The following is a 10,032-nucleotide window of genomic DNA, read 5'->3' as shown; positions in this document are numbered from 1 at the left end:
ACCTTCGACCGATTGTTCTAAAAATCTAATTACTTCATCCCTACATGACCCTCAACCGATCCGTCAAGTTTAGTTCAAATTGGATCCAGTATCTACGTTGACCATACCCAGTGATCTTGACTTTCGGTCTGTTGTCTTGAAAATAGAATAATTCCATCCCTTCCACCAGGTTTGATCCAAGTCGAATAAAATTTATTTGAATTAAACAGACAAGTATTTTACCTTTTCCTGTAACTTTTACTTTTTAGCAATTATTCTCTAAATCGAAACACTTTACTCCTTGTTCCTCAACCCTTCCATTAAGTACGATCTGAACTGAATCAAAATTGCTTGAGGTGACTTTGCATTTGACCTATGACTTACGACCTTCACTGAATAGAAATTAAACACAAGTGTCTTAGATCGTCCTGTTTTAATGAAAAATTTGTTGCAACTCCACCCGGTGGTTTATCCACAATCTTGCTAACAGACAGACAGAGAGACAAACTAGACCAAACACGTCCTTTCTCGTGCAGGAGTAGTAGTAGTAGTAGTAGTTCAGCTGAAATGTGAACCTGGTGGGCTGCAGGCTAAAGCTACCTTTCGGCAGTTCACTATCCTCCTTTTAGAAGTAAGAAGGAAAATGAGGGACATTTGTGTAACCAGGCAGACGAGCCGCTCGATTATATCGGTGCCATCACGTGAAGGCGTCCCTTTCCAGCACCGAGCACTGGAGTAGACAGGGTAAGCAAGTGATGACCCACAGAGAGAATGAGAGAAAAGGGGACGGAGAACAAATGGCGAGAAGTTTGATGGGACTGAATGAAGGAGATAAAAAATAGGTTAGAATGGAAGACAAACTTTCTTCCTGTAGTGGACTGGCAAGCTGTTGTTGACGACGACGATGATGATGCTAATAATGATTATGATGATGTGTCTCATACTATGATATAATTACACAAACCTGTCCGTATGTAAAGATTTTGAGGCACATAGGCCACTTAGTTGCTCTTAAAAATCGTAATTGAAAAAATACAGCAGGCTTGTAATAAAGCTATGCAATTATATCCCTTGCAATAACTGAAGCTTTTCCAGCCGGACGTAATATGAGGCAAAGTGCAGCTTTCCAATAAAAATTTTAAGCCCACTCGAAAAATTGCCCTCATAGCCTATATATATATATGATTGTTACTTGTATATACATAACTTGAATAGATATAACCCATTCACCTCTAGGACTTATTTTAAAATTTATTATAGGAAACTTCATACAGATTGTTTTATCTTTGGGGAACCCACGTAGAGGGTTTGATAATCATACCCCTCAACTAAGAAAAACCTCTCGAATGTTCATTGAAATCGGCTGGATAAAACGAGAATTTAAAACAAAGTAATTGTGGTGAATATACATTATTGGTACAGCTTTTACTTTAACCAAACTGCCATATCTCCAACTTGAATGCTGAGTTGGAACAATAGGTTAACACTAAAATATGATATTATTCACAATGAAGGGTATGGAAAGTATATGCAGTCCTGGGATTGTCTTTTTCACTGCACTAAGCTACGTGAAATAAGTTGCAAAAACGACGAAATTCAAGGCCAACTTAGAGAAAAAAAGAATATAGTTTAAATAATGCTTGCCGTCATACATACTGCGCTCTGTAACATGTACTAAACGTGTAAGATCAAATAAAGTGAGGGGTCTTCTCTTGTATAATGGGCGGGCTGTAGGAATGTGCAGACTGAGGAACATGAGGTGTCAAGGAACCTGTGAGCTGCCGGAACGTGTGAGGAGAAAATACCATACTTAAAACAGAATGGCCCCTTTTCCTGTAACACGCCCATGCAGGCACCTGCCCGAGCGGCAGGAGCGAGCGCGAGCGCGCGCGCACACACACACACACACACACACACACACACACACACACACACACACACACACACACACACACACACACACACACACACACAGGGAACGTGTGAGAGAAAAATACCCCCAATTAAAACTGAACAGAATTGTTCTTTTGCTGTGGCAAGCACGCACGCGCGCACACACACACACACACACACACACACACACACACACACACACACACACACACACCTTTGGCATAACGTTGGTCTCTCAATCAGAACTGACTGAATTCAAGTCGACAATGGACCACGCTGCTGGTGTGGGAAACGAAAACTCTCACTTATCAAGAGTAGCTCAAGACGAGCTTTGGTAGATAACCGCCAAGGGTTCGTTGCTCAGCAAGATGAAGATTCGGTGGTCAGTCCCCTAGCTCCTACGCCTCACTCCAGCCTCAGTGAGATTTGGCAGTCACGTAGCGTGTAGGCGCTTCTCAGAAGGAGCCATAGTCAGCCTGTTGACCCCCTTAGGTTTTTGCACTAGGCTAAAGAGCTATATATTCAGCTACTGGCTGCAGTTAATATACCCATCCATTATGTATTTTTCCACTCATCTGGAGCGTACTAGCCCGGGGCCAGGCTACCTAGTCGCAACATTTAAGGTAAAGTTGACCAGCTTCAGTGGCACCTGAAGGGCAAAATGAGAGCGATAAACTCTAACCATTCTTCGGATATTAACCTTTAGAGGCTCAGTCCGGTTGAAATGCCTTATTTCACTAGTCCACCAGCCTTCATTTAGTTATAAAGTTACCTCTTCGAGCAGTAAATTGTTTCCTGGGTTATAATAAACCACCTGGCTTGTCAGTTTTACATAGGTAAACTGTACTGAGTGAGTGGATGGTGGACACTCCCATTTACCAGAATAAATAAGCCAAAAATTATTTTCTTAAACACACACACACACACACACACACACACACACACACACACACACACACGAACGCGCGCGCGCGCATACGCGGGCACAAATGCTTGTATATATAGTTTGAAACTGCATTTAACAATTCCTTTACGCGTTTTGTGCTCCTGTATAAAGAAAAGAGATTATCGTCTTTCTGACCGGCTAAAATATTACTTCATTTTTCTGTTAATATAGAAACAATCACATTTGGTGCCATCGGCCATACCACGTTGAGTACACCGCTTCCCGTCCGATCAGCGAAGTTAAGCAACGTTGGGTCTGGTTAGTACTTGGATGGGTGACCGCCAGGGAACACCAGATGCTGTTGGCATCCCTACGTGTCAAGTGGGGTTGGTGGAGGATTAGTGCCCCTACCTGTAAAATAATTAACTCTAAGCCCTTGGCCACCCCGTGTGGGATACATGGCGTCTGGCAATGAATGAAAACAGTTCTCGGGGCAGTGTAAGAGAATATATAGTGTGGTCCATGAATAATCCTCCACCAGACACTGATCTGGTGTTGTATTATGAACTGCAGTGATGGCTCAGCCTGCTGGTGTGAGAGTGGGTATGACAGTGGGAGTAGGACATGAATAATTGATGCTGGTTAGAGACATAACGCTGACTTAGCCGTCTCCCCCCCCCCCCCGCTCCCTCACACGCACAAGAAATCACTGGACAGTATGGAAGAGGAGCGTTATATATGGACCACCCTGAATCCTACAGCTAGTCACAAAGTCTACAGTGATATAATTCTGTTTTTTTTTTTTTCCACGCTGTTTCTAGACGTTTTCATTAACCTTCAGAAAGACCACGCGTACTGAGGCGGTTTATGAAAATTTTATCTATTCCCTTTAGTTTGTAATGGGAAATGGAAAATAAAATCTTAAAAATAAGTTGAAAGAAACTGCGTGACGATAGCAAGAGTGAAGCACAAAATCATGTCCGTGGGCTGAATGGGACTGCATATGGCTGTACAACATTATTCATTACGTTTTTCATCGCATTCGTAGGGAGGCATTGTATCGACATTGATATTTAATCTGTCTGAAGCTATCTTTTATATATATGCACGAGTATATATATATATATATATATATATATATATATACAGAGAGAGAGAGAGAGAGAGAATATGCCTAAATCTGAGTGGATGGCAAACAAAATGAAAAGTTAATTACAGTTACAGTAACAAAAAAGTAGAGTCAAGGAAATTATTTATTTTTCTTGAGGAATTTATATTAATTTTCTTTTGATGAGGTAATGATGTTACTGCTGATTATGAGTTTAACGATGGTGATGATTACAACGATGATGACGATGATGATGATGATGATGATAATGATGAGTCTTAGTTTATATACATACATACATGCTTACATACACACCTACACACATAATTATATACATTCAAAACTCGGAATACATGGAGAGAAATGCACATGGAACAAGCACTCTGTTGCATTCACGGGCGGGCAAAAAAAGCACACTCATTGTAAATTAGCAAAAAATAAGGGGAAGGCCAAATTAAAGGTAGGATGTTTACGTTGACAGTGGCACCCGCGATTGTCCTGCCACCATGCACCAGGTATTGCGTGTCTCGTTAAATGCAAAATCCATTAATCTGGGGGAAGGAAGAGTGGTGAGCTGCTTACCCTCTGACTGGCAGCTTTGATCCCTTTGCCCTGTTGACGTATTTTCAATTTTGATTCAAGGGGTTGCAGGGAGATGTTAATGAGCGTGTTTATTCTGTTATAATAATTTAGATCCTAGATATTAGTTTGTTGTTGTCGTTATCGCATTGAACTTTACATTTTATTTCCTACCCTTGCTGGTTCAGGCTCTCTCTCTCTCTCTCTCTCTCTCTCTCTCTCACACACACACACACACACACACACACACACACACACACACACACACACACACACACACACCGAACCTTCCCTTCTAATAGCCTCTCCTACGCATAATAAAGCCATCACGAGGTAGCCAGACTCTAATAAAAATTCCGCTGTTAGACTGACGTGGTTAAATGCGCTCCAGCCACAGTGGGATCCAGACCTGTAATTTTGGCGGTTCTGGAAGCTCCCCAACACCTCTTCCTTACTTATGTATTTTTGGTACGGTTGGCTAATATCGTTTTCTTTGTTATTTTTGTAGAGTATGGAGACATTATAATGATTTAGATAACACAGTTGAGGGCTGCAAGAAGTAAAAGACAAAGTAAATCGCTTAGGAAGAGATGTCAGGGAGCTTCCTTTACCGACGAGAATACGGGCCTGACAGCAGAGTCCAATAATCTCATACTCTTTTACTGCTTATTTTCTGACTTCACTGAGATTGTTTCGGTTATCTTCACCACGAAAAGTCATTATTAAGATGAATAAAATCGTCTAAGGGAAGAGACAAATGTTATGCTTAATAATTACTACTTCATTACTTAAGGGAGGGCTTTTGCAGCCTCTTAACCGCTTCACTTCGATGTCGTATTTTCGCTTTTATTCTATTATCGCGGGCAAATTGTATTCAGCTGAGTAATTACCTACCTCAGTTAAGGGGCTAATGAGACCTATACCTTAACCCCGTGTTCGATATGTCTTCCGAAAGCTGAATGAAAGAGTCCAGAGGTAGAAAAACTAGACTAAAAAAGAAAGAATAAAGACGTCACCAGATTCAAGGGGTTAAAAATCTATACAATGTCCACTGCAGGGCCAGATCTTTTTCCTCTTTTCACCTTAACCTTGCCCAGAATTTCGTCATTTTGTAGCTTATTTTACGTAGTTTAACAGTAAAGATGATGTTACTGCTATACATCCGTCCTATAGCACTTCTTCATGACTAGCACTATATTCTACTGTAAATCATTGGTCGCAATTCAGAATTCAAGATGGAGAGACTGCAGGTCTAGGCCAAGTATATAATAAACGAAATATAGTTATAATTACCCCTTCCTTATGCTGGCGAAACACCAATGGGAAGGGGAGTCTGCTGGGAGAGTGATACACATGATAATGGAAGTCCTGTAATGGCTGTGTTACCGTGCGTCAAGTCTGTATATGTCATGGACGTGAAATGATAGGATGTAAACACACAGTGACTAAGTTTATGGTAAATATAAAGGGAATCAAGTTGCATCTTGATATCTGTGGGATGCTGGTGGTGACAGAATGGATGCTTTTGGTTCGGTTACCTACAGAAGTTAATTTCATACTTTATTTTGCCAACTGCAGTGCTTCCGAGGGCAGGTGGATCGATCATTCTGATGAATTGACCATTTCACTCATATGATCCATTTCTTATTTAATTCCTGTTACAGTCAAAGGCTTTCATTCAGCTTACGTGATATTCGTTGCACTGGTGGTGATACATGAAGCTTCCATTAGCCCCTTCAATGCATAAAGCATTTCCATATCTGAACAAAATCGCTCGGAACTAACAAGAATAAATTAGAAATAAATACTAACTCATGAGGTGTGCAAGGAAAGTGGCAGCAGTGCACCTATTGGCTTTAAATGATCTCCATAAACGGCGTGGAAATATCAGTTTGGCATCATCTGCTGTGCTAATGGCTGAGATTGGCTCCATTACCTTAGCTGTTAAAGTATCCAGTAATCATGCCCTTAAAGCTGTCATCAAACCTGCGAAGGAAATGAGAACGGTGGGGGAAGTTTCACCCGCTCCCACCTCCACAATGGAAGAAGATATCGACCTGTTCGTCTGTTTGATCCCTTAAAAGACAAGATAGAATTTAAAGATCTTCAGTCTGGTGCCGTCTTATTAATTATTTTATATATTTTTATACACAACATACAGAAAGTACAAATTTTCGCAATGGAGAGGTTTAAATTAGCCTTTATTTACTCCGTCAGTACAAGAGGTCTTTCCAAAACCACATATAGTTGTCTAACGGTAGCTTAAGAAAAAAAGTCATGGGACTGAACGAATTGAAGTATCCAGTGATCATGTCCTAAATGTGGTCTTATCAACCCTGAGATGGAAGTGAGAAGGGCAGAAGTAATTTGGCACGCTCTCTCCTCTATATCGCACACTAAAATCGGTGTGTTTGTCTGATTTCGGTCGCCTGTCTGAGTGTCTGCCAATTATGGAATTATCCCTTCCTAAACGACAGGGCAGAATTTAACTCAAGGTTGTCGTATTTTGGTTAATTTTTTGATCGCACCGGACTAGTATATTTGTTTTTATATGAGAGATTATTTTCTTAACAGAAGAGGGGGTAAGAAAGGACATTGTAATCTTTCCAGCTTGAAATTTCTTTTTTCAAGCAAATAAAATTAATCTCGAGATGAAAAAATAAAAATATAGCCGTGTTGATGGGGATCACAGTTGATGAAATTTGCATGCAACCACAACTGGCCAAATGAAGAACCATATTTTCATCGGCTTAGGAGGATTACCAACACTTCATTACAGCTTAATTTCCACCCATGGCATATTAATGTTTTCATCTTATATACAACAATATCAGTGCTAATGAGATATAAAAAGTATACACAAGGATTTTAAAGTGATAAAAGCTAAGTAAACCGCCTAAGACGGGGCTGACGAGAATGCAATCCTAATTCCTGGCGCTAACTCCCTTCCGAGTTATTTCTATTAATCTGTCACTGTATCTATCTATAGCCAGACACCTTAATCGTGGAAGGGGTGGCCACACACAAATGACCTCCATGTCATTCTGTTCTCCGTCGTCATGGTGCCCTTTCTCCAACTCACACACTCCTCACCCAGATACCTTTCCATCCCAGCCTTCTTCCTCATCCTTGGTATCTTCCTGATGGATTGTTAAGTCTTGTTATGTGTGCTGTACTACTAGAAAGCAATACATATTTACTCATAAGTTCATCCATACAAACACTCACTCGTGCACTTTGCAACACGCAAAACTTACTTGCTCAACAGTCAACAGATTTAACAGATAAATTCAGAGAGAGAGAGAGAGAGTAAAAAAAATTGCATTCCAAATAACATTCATATGAGGTTCCAGTTTTCATTCCTGCCAGTTTTGTTATATTTATATCACTCTCTCAACCCGTAAAAATTACACACACGAATATTTATCACTATCCTTCATCCTAAGTGCGCAATGTGTGTTGTTGGTTGCCTGATTTACACACTGGCTCGCGGTATGCGGCTGTTGATTATGTAAGTACACTGTATATCACAACCTGGGGAGAGCAGACGTTGAGAGTGAGTTACGGGTTTGTGGTGTGAGGCTGGAAAGTGGTGTAATAGAGAAGGGACGTGGTGTGTAGAAGGATGTGGTGTGATGTGGGAATGTGGGGTGATGTGGAAATGTTGTGAGCTGATGGTCTGGTGTGATATGGGGGTATGGTGTGATGTGGAAATGCGGTGTAATGTGGGAATGAGGTATGAGATAGGAATGTGTTGTGAGGTAGAAATTGTGTTGTGAAGAGGGATGTGTTGTGGGTCGGAAATAGTATTATACGGTACGATTGTAGTGTAAGGGAAAGATAATTACGTTATGGGAAAGACGATGAACGTGGTGTGAAGGAGAAGGTGTAGGATGGAGAAAAAGTGGCTTGTTGGGTAAGGTTTGTGCGGTGACGAGTGGTGCGACAGGAAAAGTATATAACAAAGGTTCTCAGCTTTTTCTTTTTCTCATTCTCCACTTTCCAACAAAGTTCTCACGGTCTCAGTTATAGATTTCCAACCCTACGCCGTTACCAAAACAAACCTCGCATGAAGGAACAATGGGAGAGTGCAATACCCGCACCCTACAATCGGTCTAATGCCGAAGTACTGAGAATGGCCTGGAACTTTCATCTTCTACAGATTGGTCTCACCGTCGATTCACTTCACCCTTGCTTGACCCTCAGTCGTTCCACGAAGTTTGGTCAAAGCTGGATAAAAAGGGTTAAGTTCATCACGAACTGTGATTTGAACCTTTGATCTCCTGTCGTCAAAGCAAAAAAAAAAAACTTCATCCTTCGCTGATGTTGGACAATTTCACCAAGTTAGTCCAGACTGAATCAGCACCATTTGTGTTAAAGGGTAGGTAGTTTTAACGTACCGTATTACCTTTACTTTTGATTGATTGCTCTCAAAATTTAATCACATCATCGTTTCCCGACCCACTACCCTTTCACCAGATTTGACTGGTGGTAGGTGATGGCGACCATCATCCACTCACTTAATGTAGTGCTGCCTGCTTCTTCCTTTACCTTTATCATTTCATATGTATGCCCTTCCCTCTTCTTACTTTTCCCTCTCCTTCCTGCAAGTTTTATTACTCTTCTGTCTATTTCAGGTGGCTCTATATTGATTGACAAGACTAATGGCTTCCTGTAACCCAGGAAGTCATTTACAACGGCGGGTGGTAATCATATACATCTAACCAAAAAACGCGGTGAGATGAAGCCTGCTATGGAGTCTTTTTAACTGGCTGGACAGACCCAAGTGTTGCGTCCATCCAGGAACCAAACCTCCACAATTTTCCCCACTCCTCATTGTAGAGAGGCGCCGTCAAACCAAAGGCATCGGTTCATTGTACGGGACGGCAGTGCAGGAGCGATTGCTTTCCTGCAGTTGATGAGTCTGCTCGGCCAGACAGATAGGGGCTAATCAGCAATAACAACAACTGTCAGATTTTAATTAAATCGAATTAGAGCTGTGTAACTTGACCTTGACCTGATTCGCCGTATTTTTGACTCAGCGCTTAATCACTTTTCCCCTATTAGTCTCATTTAAGTTCACTTCCATCCAGTTGGTTAATCTTACTAATAGACAGATAGACAGGCAAGCAGACACGCAAAAGGAGTGACAGACATGCAAAATCGAATACTTAACTCCCTTGCACTACGCACACTGGTGGAATGATATTCTCCACTCACTTCCACACCCAACATCTTATTCTCGTGTATAATGGCGAATGCACAACTTAAATTCAAACTTCATTTAAACAATTAGTTGTCTCGGAAGCCAATGATTCATTTAATATTACTATTCATTTATCGGAAGTGTCCACTATGCATGCATGATTACAACCAGCAACAAAAAGCAACTGATTGTTATGCTCAAATTCCTCAAGCTTCCCCTGAATGGATAACGCACGTTTGAATGTGTTAAAACCGGCGATTATGATGTCGGAGAAACGTAGTTAAAAAGATATTTTCTTAACTAGTTTAATGTTATACTGAATATTATCAATATGAGATGTTAATTTGGGAAATATGTAATGGGACAATTCTAGCGCTTTAT

At 40.9% G+C, this 10,032-nt stretch overlaps 1 non-coding gene across 1 annotated transcript; it reads left to right on the top strand.

Annotated features, from left to right (window-relative positions):
• Window positions 1-3,006: 3,006 nt before the first annotated feature.
• On the top strand, window positions 3,007-3,125 carry LOC145409429 (5S ribosomal RNA). The gene has a single exon (XR_013899086.1). It is a non-coding gene; the product is annotated as a 5S ribosomal RNA (ribosomal RNA).
• Window positions 3,126-10,032: the final 6,907 nt, after the last annotated feature.

This window comes from Coenobita brevimanus, chromosome 80 (assembly GCF_032717465.1).
Source record: "Coenobita brevimanus isolate Jiangsu-jjx chromosome 80, ASM3271746v2, whole genome shotgun sequence".
In the NCBI taxonomy this organism is placed as follows: domain Eukaryota; kingdom Metazoa; phylum Arthropoda; class Malacostraca; order Decapoda; family Coenobitidae; genus Coenobita; species Coenobita brevimanus.
Note: the sequence above shows the minus strand (reverse complement) of the source record. Positions and strands in the feature narration are given on the sequence as shown.